This window comes from Tasmannia lanceolata, unplaced genomic scaffold (genome assembly GCF_043159265.1).
Source record: "Tasmannia lanceolata isolate RefF3 unplaced genomic scaffold, GAP_Taslan_0.1 ptg000743l, whole genome shotgun sequence".
In the NCBI taxonomy this organism is placed as follows: domain Eukaryota; kingdom Viridiplantae; phylum Streptophyta; class Magnoliopsida; order Canellales; family Winteraceae; genus Tasmannia; species Tasmannia lanceolata.
Window position 1 is genome coordinate 55001 of NW_027519412.1, and position 7940 is coordinate 62940.

At 46.2% G+C, this 7940-nt stretch overlaps 1 protein-coding gene across 1 annotated transcript in view; it reads right to left on the reverse strand.

Annotated features, from left to right (window-relative positions):
• The window catches only part of LOC143868875 (uncharacterized), a 36643-nt gene extending 28793 nt beyond the window's left edge, over positions 1–7850 (reverse strand). The window contains exon 1 of the mRNA XM_077376227.1: positions 1–7850. This exon is cut by the window's left edge and continues 28793 nt beyond it. The gene's annotated coding sequence lies outside the window, so the exon portion shown is untranslated.
• Positions 7851–7940: the final 90 nt, after the last annotated feature.

A 7940-nucleotide genomic window follows, 5' to 3' on the forward strand; every position in this document is an offset into this window, starting at 1 on the left:
CTTCCCCTCTTTCCTGCATTCTCCTAATCGTCAGCTGCCTCCTAACCGTCATAGTTGTCTTGCTTGCCGTTCCTTCTTGCTCTAGTCTTATCCATAGAGGGTGCGTTCTACTAATACCTTCAGTCGTGTTCCTTTCCTCTACGTATAACCTTCTTAGAAGTGTAATCCTGGACTTTTCTCAAAAAGGCTAAAGATCTTCTCTTCTTTCTTTGAAACATTCAAATGTTATATTAAATCGGTCTCATGCGACCATAGTCTTCGTTCATTAATCGGCGTCATCGAATGACCTAATCTCTCTTTCCGCTATCGTTCTACTAAATCACCCCCATCTTCTTCTTTCCACCAGCTTCGGGGAATTGGTGGAAGTAGCTTTTTTAAATGGTCTTACCACCCATTTCTTTAATACAAACATTTGACTAATTCAAATTTCTCGCTACGGTACCCATTAATAGGGCTGATATAAGTACTACTCCCACCAAAAGTGCTCGCGCTTCTGGGGATCTGCTTTCAACACCTGGAACCCCACCCTCACAAAACTCCTTCGAGCTTGTAGCGTCAAGATCAAAGAATTTATCCTGCCATCCGAACAGCCGCCCCAGTAAGGAGCAATGAGATTGTTATAACTCCGATTAAGAATGCAATACCATTCGTGGATTTGTACTCCGGAAGACCAGCAGGTAAGGTAGAACTATTGTCTACCCTCACTTCCGCCAGCTCTCGAAGGCTCCCTAAACCGAAGTCAGGAGTGCCGGTAGCCGCGTTCAAGGATGCCCTTAGTCCCCCAATATCGATATTAGAGGGAAAATGATTGGGCTTTTGAATCAACTCGGGAATCATTATTTGATCCAGCTCGGGCAGAGAAGACCAATATAGGCTACAACCTAGGCATAAGACAGGCAATACGAAATTCACAATATCTGCTAAAGGCCAAACCTGGATGGAGGAGGACGAGGATCCAAGATTAGCGGAGACCCTAAAATCCCTTCCGGTAAACAAATTATGCGGAGCTCCTTCCTTGATGACGTGCCCTAAGCCCCTTTCGGGAGACAGAAGAAATTGATTCTTTCCCTTACTTTGTGAAGTTGAAATTACATCCAAAATGCTTGGAGTCCCGATCAAAGCCTTTACGACCTTAATCGGCTTAAGACCTATTCCACTTCCATGGGTTAGCGGGTTTATCATTAAATATTCTTCCAGCTCAATCTCTCTCTCGAAGGAACTTTTTAGGCGAGGCACACCCTCTTTGCTTCTCTTCGGATCTAAAGCCGGCACCATATTCAAAGAACTCCGAAAGGTCGGGGCACTCGCTCTCCCAGCAAGTTGGGATCTGTCCCCTTTCCTGTTTTGCGCTGCATTAATACTCGAATAAATCATTTTCGCAATTGGGATCATAGATAGAACTAAAAAGTCATCGATTCGTAAAGCGTACGGGTCGAGCCCCGTACTCTCTTCGTGGAAGCCTTTCAACCTCCCTGTTTTTAAGAATAATTGTGTGCGCTTGTTTAGCGAAAATGCATGGGATAAAGTCTTTTTCGTTTTCCTTTCTCGCCTTCCTCAAAGAAGATTGCAGTCCCTAAGTATTATAAAGGTGAGGTGCTAGGAACTAAGAAAACTTTAAATCCCTAAAAAGGTGACCTCTCAAAAGAGAGCTAAGCTAGCTCTTTGCCTCTCTCTAAAAGACCCTCGCGAGACAGACAGATATTCTCTTTTCAGACTGCCCGGAGAGCGCTCCCTCTACACAAGCAAGTAGCTTACCAGTTGTATCCTTTCTATATTTTAATATAAAGAGCGGTAAAGGTGATTACTACACTTAAGACAGATTACCCAACTAAAGCTGCGACAGCAAGGGCGCTAGCAGCCCTAGTTGAGTACCTTGGCTGTACCTCTGTTCCTTCCGTTACGATATCTCCCCCTGCTAGCACGCTCGAACGCTCGCACGCTAGCACGCACGGGGAAGGGAGATGTTTGTTTCCTACTTCCTTCGCCCTCTCGGTTTAGTCGTTCCGTTCGGTCCTCATCGTGATTAGAGACGTCCTCATTCTCATCCTCTACTTCATCCTCGATCCTGCTTGCAGAAAGCATAATGTCAACCCTCGCTCGAGCTTCTTTCGAGGAAGCGAAAGCTCACTCGACCAAAGGGAGAGGAAGACTGAGCTCAATATACCATCTAACCAGTTCCTTAACTCAACTCATTCTTTTGATTGCCTTTCTTACGCAGCTACTTCGCTTGGCTTGGTTTAACTCAGTTCCCTCAGTCGCCGGGGGCTCACATCTGGTTCCCGGGTTCCGGTCAATGAACTCGAACTCACTAACTCAGAACTCCGGTGAAAAGGACCCACATGCCCACTTCCTTTCCCCCGCCACATTTCTCGGGCGGGACCTCTCTTTGCTTGCGTCTCGAAGCAAAGATACTAAATCCTATCGCTTAGTGTCTTTCCACTTCCGTCGTTCAGGAACAAAGACAACAAACACTTCGACTAGGATATTACTCTTGTACGATGGAGAAGGATTATAGCTTGCCGGATTCGTAAAAGATTAGTTGACGCTTGATTTAAGCAAATACACAAAGACCACAATAGTACCTAAAAAAAGAGCAAGTTCTGTAGCAGAGGGAGAGGAAGAAACCTCAGGAGTAACGACAGAAAGATCAGAAGAAACCGCGGAAGACACAGGAGGAACCACGGAAGAATCCAGAAAAACTGGATCAAAAACACCACCAGATACAGCGGCAGCGGGAACAGAAGGAACAAACAACATACGAACCACATACGGATCATAATAAGACCAAAACAAGAAGCCAAGCAAAAGGCTTGGCAAAAGAGAATGAATCAAACCTATACTAGGAAATGAAACCGTGCTATCCGCACTACGCAAAAAAACAGCACTATGCGGAGAACGAGGAAGGGGAGAAAAAGGAAGATCACGAGAATGATCAACAACAGAATGACCACGAGCAGGAACAGAGAGAAGGCACGAGTATACATTGTCAAAGCCTACACGAGACTTAAACACCTTGAAACCATTGAAACCAGGAACGCTATAAAGGGGAGGGAAATTAATTGTAGCTACGTGGGAAACAAAAGCCAAGACGAGAAGCAGGAGAAAGGCTTGAGGGAGAAAAGCGAGACGGAGATGATGGAAAAATACGATCCATGGGAAGGAAAATAATCAATAAACCTGTAAGGCACGCTTCGAAGAGAGGAGGAAACCTCTAAGCAAAGAGAGTAACAAACCTCAGCAATAGCAACAACGAATAATACGCACTACTTTTCTAAACCGATCTTTCTTATGAAGAGTGGGACTCGCTAAATCGTTTAACTCGCTGGGTCCAAAACTCGTTCATAACCAAGGGTCATTACTTTACTTTTTCTATGTTTTCACTCACATAAGGATTCGTCAAGCTCGTGATGATTTGCATGGAGTAATTCGTAACCCCGCTCGTATGTAAATAAGGATGAAATCTTGTTCTTCAACTCACTTAACTAAGCGAATAAAGTCTCGTACGTAAGTCAGCCCGCCTTAGCTGTATATTATGCCACTCTTTCGGCTTATTGATTAGGGCTCCCCACTATACTATAATCTACTACCACTCCTTCTAAACTTGTTGTATTCCGGTCGATGGATGAACTGGTCTTCGAACCTTGTCTTTAGTTATGGGCCCCCGCCTGCCAGGCCTGCCTCTGTCAGATAGCTAGCCGCACCTTCAACCTCACTTGTAACCTTTACCGTAGCCACAACCGAAAACCGGAGGAGGTATTCTCAATCTCAGGAAAGCATATCTCCTTGCCCCAGAATGGCAAATTGCTCAAGTGGGCTGTCGGGTGAAATTACGTATTGAGCTCCAAGCGCTTCGAACGCGCCCTCTCGAAAGTAAGAGCTGGAAGATCCCTTTTGCTGTAGATCATGGAGGATCGCTTGAAGCACCTCAAGATCCGTGCGCTCCGAATGAACCCATCACTCTAAAAACGGTATTATCTTAGAAAGATTCGTCTATGGCTTTTTCCCTTTCAATGAGTTAGGTGCTCCCTATCTTCCTTCAATCCTATCTAAACAGGGCAGAAGAGGAAGGCTCATAAACTCGCTCCTCGGATCGGGCTCTGTTAACATATTCAGAGAAGATGGGAGACCTCGCCTATCATTGTTATACATCCTATGTATGACTCACTGGAATCCCATTAAACACTTGGGCTAATGCCCTAGAATCGCATCTTTCTCAATCAAGCAAGCACCAATCCATCGGCCTTAAGACGTCCTAATAGAGTGAAGTTCCAGTCAAGGTCGAAGAAGGCAAGGCTTCTAAGTCTAAGAGTGATGAATGCCCCTGCTACGAAAGATCTTCAGGACGACGATCAAAGCCCGAATCCCTAACTCCTTCTAGAACAAGGTGCAGCAGATCTAGGCTATATAGAACCACCACAATCATTGTCCAGATCTTCAGTCCTGGCATGGGGCTGCTCTTGGTAATTCACTCGACTTGGAAGAGAGGCTAGGCCATGAATCCATCTAGCCCCGAATCCTTGAGCCCTTGGGATTGCTCTTCCTACTTCACTTAGTAAGGCAAGGCAGCAGCGGAGACCGAGTCTAAAAAGCTTGGGTCCATTGCTTTATCGAGTTGTGGGACCGGCTTCCACTCTAAAGTTGGCTCTTGAAAAAGGAAAAGGGACCCAATGCACAAAGGGAGATCGGTAGCTAAAGGAAAGAGGAGAGAGAAGCATGTATTCGCTTCTTATACCGAAAGCCTTATTAGACTTAGACCATTCCACTCGGAGTGGCTTCCTACGAGTGATTGATCCGGCTCAAGATCGGTCGCTGAGCTCCCCCTTGAGTTGAGGCTAGTTTGCGAAGAGATAACAAGGGGAGTGCTCACTAAATCAACTAGTGAGGGGGTCACCTTTCAATCCAGAGCTAGGTCGTATAACTCCCTCCAGCTCTTTATGAAAGACGTTGAGAATACCAAGTCTGATAACGCTATGTAGGGCTTACCCAATGGGCAAAGGATCCCTATCTCCTTTCTAACAAGGTATGCTAAGATATGCCGCTTATCCAGTCTAGATAAAGGGGGAGTAGGCCTCAGTGAAGCGACGCTTTGATCTAACAATGGGTCAATTCGCTTAGCATGTGCTCTTTCCTCTGTTCTATATAGGGCTTCTCATGCCTCTTATCCTTCTTAAGCTCGCTAAATCCCTTATTGGACTCTAACTAATTGCAGACTATCGGTCCGCCCTTGAAGAGGATAGGGAGAGCAAGGCGACCGTTTAGAGGCGATCGAAGTGAGGGCTGTCTTCAATCAGCGTCCGTACAACCAACCACAGAAAGGCTCTCCTCCCGATTCGCATAGTGTTCTCTACTATGCTGCTTGTTGAACCGGCTTCAAACCTTTGTCATCCACAAGAGGTGGGAAGAGCTCCATTTTTATAAAGAGAGCAGTCCTGGCTGCCACTCATAGGGGAAAGCTATATCTCACTCCCTCGATTTATACGCTTTCTGTAACAATTCTTCTCACGATCTCTCACCGAATGGAAGAAGCGGCAGGGTGAGTGTTAACGAACGGTTCGCTATCAACCTTGAGGCTGACCCTCGAATGTGATATGCTTCTTCCTCTTCTCATGAGATAGGTCAATCAAGTTGAGTTCTAGCCTCCATCTCTGTCTAAGGCCAATTCGCTCCCATTTATCGTCATATGCCCGCCTTGCTTTGATTTATTCGAGCTTTGATAGCACAAGGTGATCTTGCAAGATGGCAAGCCTACCAAGGGCTTGCTCATACGAACTTCCTTCATGCCACTCTCTCTGTCTTTGAATAGGTGAAAGAGTAGGGGAGCCAGCTTGATGTCCATGGTGCGTAAATGGCTTTGCTTACTCTTCACTTCTTTCTTAGATCAATCTCTAATCTCTGCCTTGAAGTTGTCCATTTTGTGGCAATCAAGTTGATGACGCTTCCCCTTCGTTAGATCCCATGCCATGCCTAACTCCCTTCGGTCGCCTTACTCGACCGCCGTCAAGTCTACCATCCGCCAGTAGTAATTCAAGTTCGATTGGCTCTGACTTGCTTGACCAATGCTTCAATAAGAGAAGGGTCGATGGCGGGAGTTGAGAAAGAGGCTTTTGACAGGCCTTTCTCGAAGCATACAAGCCATGCTTGCCAACTAGAGATAAGGAAGCAGAAGTTAGAGCCTATTTGTATCTTATTCATGACCTCACTTCGATCGGCCTCCGCTCTAACAGTAGTCAGAGAAGGAGAAAAAACAAGGATGCGGTCAAGCTTAACGGAATAGGATCCTAAGTTGAACAAGCCCTTTTGCTGCTCTACTCAAGGAAGGAGGGAACAAGCGCTAAAAGGAGAAGCAGTGGTTAAAGAGCTGAAAATGCGCTGTTTGAGTCGTTCAGTTCGGTCCCCTCACTTCACTGCTCCGGACGCACGCACGCCAGCACGCCAGCAAGCAAGCACTACGCTAGCACGCCAGCAGGGATTAGGCTCCAGTCTTGAATTCATCCATTCAGTAACGCCTCAAAAGAAAGAAGAAACCCTGCTCATCTTGAGCCATAGGCGTGGACGTAGGAATGAATAGGCATGCATGCGGCACTATACTTGAATTATGCCCCGCCCTTACTATCGAGCGAAGCTCCTGCTCGAAGCGGTTTACCTCCTTCCTATATTGGAGAGGTCGACTCCATGCCCTACCAGTGAAAAGACCTGGCATTTCCACCTCTCCCCGCATACGGCTCTTTTCTGTTATCTTCGTCACGACCTAAGCCTCATTCTTTCTCTTATTATCGCCGGCTCGGGGTTTAGTCGCTCGCCTCGTGCCTCGCCTTCCCCTGTTTACGGTAAGGGGAAGGCTCGTCTACTCTCTCGGCTCGCTTGCATCCTAATAACTTACATCAATAGATAGGAATTCATCAATCTTTCTAAGAAAAGAAAAGAATTACGCGTCACGTAATTTATACAGAACCTCCAAGCTCCTCCTTATCATAAAAGGATATCTAGAAAGGATAATCTTTTTGTTAATTGGGGAACACGACCTGGTGCTGTCCTCACCTCTGTCGGTCAGTAGCTGTTATCTTCCATTCTTGGTGATCGGCGGATCGGATTTCTCTGTCTACTCCTCTACTCTTGTTCCAATGGAATGACTATATGTAACAAATACTATGTTCTATCTCAGTTCTTTTGGGCATATTCCGTAGAAACAAGATGACTCGGCCAACTACTAACATTCTATCTCAGTTCTTTTTTGGAGTCATGAGCTCCTTCGGTAGAAGAAGACTCGTCTCCTCCTGCGCGATACGGCTTTTTGGCTTCCTAAAACTAGTCCATGATCTCTCGTCACGAAACTCTTCCAGAGCCTTCGGTGTCTGCACCACTCGTCACAGGTCTATAGAAACTACTCTTCTCGGTCTCTTACCTATGCCTCTTAGCTCTGTCTCTGTTTCCTACTCGAGCTTCAAAACCTACTCGTCTTTCTAGTGGTACTATATTTGCTTTGTTCGTTTCTCGTCCTCTATCGTCCATGGCCATTAATTAAAGGGCTTGCCTTTCGTCTCTCATCCATTGTCACTGGTTGGCTCTGCCCCCCTTTATAGTAAGCATGAATCGCTTTCTGAACTTCCCTTCGTTGAGGAACGAGCTCTCGTCATATTCGATACCAAAGCAGGATAGCACATCAGAGCAGGTAATCATAATCGTCAGTCAGCAAGTCACTTCCTCTCCTCTCCCCCGGTCAAGTAATCGCACTCAAACATTCGGAATCGGAGCTGGAGCAAGCCTCAAAACGCCTGACGTTGACTATTTTTTGGTCAAAGCGCTAGCGAGCTGGGGCGCAGGTGTTCCCCCGGCGCGCCGATAAGGGAAGAGTCAATAAGAAACATATATGTTCGTTAAAGGGAAGGCGAGCTAACCAACTCATCCTAAAAGATCTGCTCGTCCGAGAAAATGAGTTCCTT